Here is a 4,809-nt window from a genome sequence, read left to right as displayed (position 1 = left end):
CAGATGGGCAGCTTTTGCCTTGTTTCATTTCACTGCCCCCTGAGTTTGTTTTTGGTGAGTTGCAAGTCTGAAGTTGCATCTTGCTTAAGTGTCTTCTCATTTCTATTTTTTAAGTTTAATTCATCTGTTGACTCTTGTAAATTTCATATGGAAGATTGCTAATTGAGAATATTTAGGAAATGACTTTTTCATAGATTTTTTCCAGGTGTACCTAACTTTTGGATTTTGAGTCTGTTGCAAGATCCTACCTTTTCAATTTATTTGGGATGAGAAGTTGTTTCCTATTTTACTTAGCCCCTGGTTCTTTGGCATTGGTTTATAGTATTGTTTATGCCCCTTAGGCAATCTCAGTCTTGACATACCAGGAAGAACAATTGATCAGAACAATTCTGTCACCTTGGCTAAAGTAGTACAATCAGCAATAATAATAGCATCAAATACATCCTAGAAAATGACAAACTATGGTAATTACTAATTTGCCACCTTTAGCTATAGTAATTATATTTTTGAGTATATAAAAAAAATCTTAAACAAACCAGAAAACCATGTATAGTAAATATGCTCTATACCTTCAGGAGAGAAAATTTAAAAGGGTTTGAAGGAAAAACAGAGAAATAGGATGAGTGGAAAAGATGAGAGGTAAAGCTGAAGGACAAAGGAAGATTCTGCAAAGTTTGGGAAACTGGTGAAGAAGACAGGAGGCAAAGAGAGAAGGGAAAAATAAAAAGAGCACAACAAAAACAACAGACTAGAAACAATGTTCTTTTTCTTATAAAAACAAGAACAGTCAACAAAACAGAAAACAAATCAAAAACAAAAACAAGAAACAAAGTAAAAGAAGAAGAAACGGAGAGAAACTGCCCACTGCAGGATGTCTCTGCTGTCAATATGAGATAGCGTTGGTAAACAGGGCCCAGATCCATGCTGACTAACCTCAGCAAGCCAGCCATACACATATGGTAGGGTAGTGGATAAGCCCAGCAAGCCTGCCCCTTTAGTTCCACTGTCTGTGAGGCTGGAACTTAATTTCTCCAGCCTGCGGCACTCTATGTGCCTCCTGCTGGCTTAAACTCAGCTCCTTGACCTCCTGCTGACTTGAATTTGGTTCCACCTCACTCTGACACTGGGAGATGCTAGATGGAGCTAACCTGCAGCTGCTCTGAGTTCCAAGCTCAATTGATGACTCAAAGATGGCTACTGGCCACCTGAGGGACATCCAAATCCAAATTACTCAGAAAGCTCTGCAGTCTGCTGCATCTACTGCTATGTTCTACTTGTGCACTTCTCCATAGAGGCCTCTGGGGTCACCAGTAGTCACCGTGCATTTGCAGGTTTGAGCTGCTCACCCAGAGTGAGTCAGGGCTCAAGGAAAACATGCCACTTGCCACCTCCTTCTTCTGCATCAAGGTCTCTCTCTTCGCTCTCTCTTTGGGCTTCAATTCTTGCTTCAGATCCTTTCTGGGTCTCAGGGATCTACTTTCTCCCTTCTTCTCCTCCTCACATATCTATATTTCAGCATCTGAAAACCAAATTTCAGAAAAACTGCTTCTCTGCTGTTTGCCACCCCACCATCTTCCCAGGAGTCCCTGAACAGACTTTGTGCTTTACTCCGTTTTGCTCTGATCCTTATTGTGAGCCTAGCTGAAAGCAGCCAGCGATGTCCATGTCGCAGCCTAAATGCTTTGCTTCCTTGAAATTTTCTCTGCAAGATAAACTAGTTCAGCACCTTTAATGTCAGCTTCCCACTAATTATCAGAGAATAGAATATACTCTCAAATTCTTTTCCACAGTGTAACAAAGGTAGCCTTTAGCAAACTGACTGTAGTCTTAATTTCCACCTGAAACTCCCTCAGCACAGCCTTTACTGTGCACATCCCTGTGAACATCTTCTTTTGGTTCCTTCCCAGAATTCCCATTATGCTGTTTTTGTATTCTAGACTCTCTTTTCAAATTCCTCCAAACCTCTACTTCATACTGACACCAAATAGTGCTCCAGATCATCACGGCAAAGACCCCCACTGCTCAGTATCAGTTTTCGATGTTAGTCAGCTTTCTGTCACCATAACAAATACTGAGGTAATAAATTTATAAGGGAAAAGTTTATGTTGGCTCACTGTTTTGGAGGTCTAGTCCATGGCTAGTTGGTTCTATTGCTTTTGGGCCTGTGGTGAGGCAGCACATCATGGTGGGTAGATCAAAACTATTGAGCTCATGGCCAAGAAGTAAAAGTGAGTGAGGAGGGTCTAGGGTCTCACAGTACCTTTCAACAGCATGAGCCCAGTGATCTGAAAACCTCCCACCAGCCCCTTACCTCTTAAAGTTGTCACAAACTCCTCATAGTGCTAAAGGCTGGGACCAAGCCCTAAAACATGAACGTTTAGGGAAACATGCAACAGTAGCATTGGGTTAATCCAGGTAAGAGCCAGCTGGAATTGGGGTAAGGTGTGAGCAAGAGGACCTGGGAGGAAGAAATGAGTTTGAGGAGTTTTAGGAAGGGATTAACCTCACCATTGCTTAGGAGCATCCGTTTCCACTTTTCTTTGCTCTTTGGTTTTGTTATATTTAACGAAGTTTCCAGAGGACCAGAAGTGAGGCAAACAATGAGACAAGTGTCCCCTCATGAAAGAGCAGATACATCTGCTTATATCACTCATAAAAGATGTCGGCAAATACAAAACAATTCTCATAGAGTTGCGTTAGGACAAAGAAAGTCTAGAGAGCTTTTCAACTACGCAAGTTGTTGCAAAATGGCTAATTTAATCAGATAAAACAAACCCAAAGTTATAATAATAAAAGTATCATTAGATAGTTTATGATTGTGATTAACATTTGTGTGCCTGATTTAAAGTTTCAGAGATGAAATACTGGAGATTAAACCCAAACGTTATTTTCTTCAGATTTCTTCTCCCATTGCTCACAATCTCTAAGAAGAATGACCCATTTCCCAAAATACCTGATAATAAAATTCCATAAAAAACTGGAAGCTATGGCACGTAGTATTGGGATTTGGAGGGATAAGTGCTAAGGTTGGGTTTCCAGTTCATTTTTATCTCAGATGTTGCTGTGTAACCTATCATGAAATCCAGTGTTGGGCTGAAAATTGCTTCTTCCTGATGAGGGGCAGAATTTGCTGTTCATTCCTTTACTAGGATGTGATGTACCCTGCAGAGGGACTAAAAGATTTTCTCTTCCTAAATCCCTCTATTAATTCCTGTTTGTGTGATTGCCTAATGCAGTAGAAGTTGTATTTCTTGCATATGAGACTTCAGCTAGAGAGATGGTTGCGTTCTTTCATTTGGAAAACCTTCAGCTGCTTTGGCATTATTTTATCAGACATTTCAGCAACACTTGGCATAGTTTTTCTGAGACTACTTTCTTAATTTCCAGTGTTATGGATTAAAAACTGGTGGTCAACTTAATGCCAGCTGGATTACATCAGCATGGCACTGAGTGTAGATGCTCCACCTGAGGAAAGTTGCCAGCATAAACAGAGACATGGAGAAGGAGAAGCTATTGCATTGAGGCATTGAGGCATTGTGGATTCTCCTATGTGTTGCTGTTTGAGTCGTTGGTTCTCCTGGAGAGCTCTGGTCCTCACATCAAGCATTGCTTCCTGGCTCCAGAGGGGAAGATGTGTGCTGCTTAATCTCCAGGATGAACTCCTCATGCTGGCTTCCTGACATACTCAATTGTACTTATCGCTGGAGGAGCTTGGGGCTTCTGTGTCACTGAGGATGGCTGTGGTGCTTTTAAGGACAGCCCTGGTCTTTGTTTTGAGTGTGACTTCTCGGCTTCAGCGTAGAACCCTCAACCTACCAGCACAGCTCCTTCACCCTGCTGGATGGACTTTCTAGCTTCCATTGCTGACCTTTGGGCATTCCCAGCCCGGATCTGTAAAAGAGACTGGTGTGAGTCCTTTTTGTGGGCTCTGGACCTCCAATTGGACTCATGGGAGGCATTGTCCTGAGGTCTGAGTTTTTATCTGGACTCATGTGGGACATTGCCGTGGGGTTTAGGCTCTTGACTAAATAATCTATGTCTTTGGTGTTGCAGATAGATTTCCTGCACTTTGTGTTAACTCTGGGTGACCATCATAAGAATAATGTTATAAACTCCATGTCCTGTATTTAATTGTTCTCTGCAACAACCCCTGACTACAACATCCAGGAAGACATTATCTCCTGATTTTCTCCTCTTTTTGAGCTAGTCTTTCTGAGTTTCCTTTTTGTTTTGTTCTCATGAGAGACTCAACATACAAATGGGTAAAGGCTAAAACATATATAACATAGAACTCTGACTCACAAGTGGTAACAACCTGCTCAGGAAATCAACCTTATTCTATACTATACAGAAGAACAAAATGTCAGATAAGGGGTAAGGAGTCCCATCCAATCCCTTGCCATTAAGTGCTATAAGCATGCTGATGACGCCCACGTGTGTATTTCCAGACCCATAACACAGACTCGGCAGACAACTACCCATCTCTTGATTTGGACTTTGAAAGCATCTCAAACATCATACATTCAAATGGCAAACAGCTTCTTCTTCCTCCCACCTTTCCCTTTTTTTCTTTCTTTCTTTCTTTTTTTCCTTTCTCTTTTTCTTTCTTCCTTCCTTCCTTCCTTCCTCTCTCTGTCTCTCTCTTCATTCTTTCTTCTTTTCCCTCCTCTCCTTCCTCTTTCTCTTCTTCTTCTTTCTCTTTCTTCCTCTTTCTATCTCTGTTTCTGTCTCCTCTATGTGTCTCTATCTGTCTCTGTCTATCCGTCTCTCTTGCGAGGATTGAACCCAGGCCTTTGTACTAAGCTACCC

This window comes from Cavia porcellus, unplaced genomic scaffold, assembly GCF_034190915.1.
Source record: "Cavia porcellus strain 051 isolate PalLab524CR breed Dunkin Hartley unplaced genomic scaffold, mCavPor4.1 scaffold_15, whole genome shotgun sequence".
NCBI lineage: Eukaryota > Metazoa > Chordata > Mammalia > Rodentia > Caviidae > Cavia > Cavia porcellus.
The sequence above is the reverse complement of the archived record's forward strand: the minus strand, read 5'-3'. Positions refer to the sequence as shown.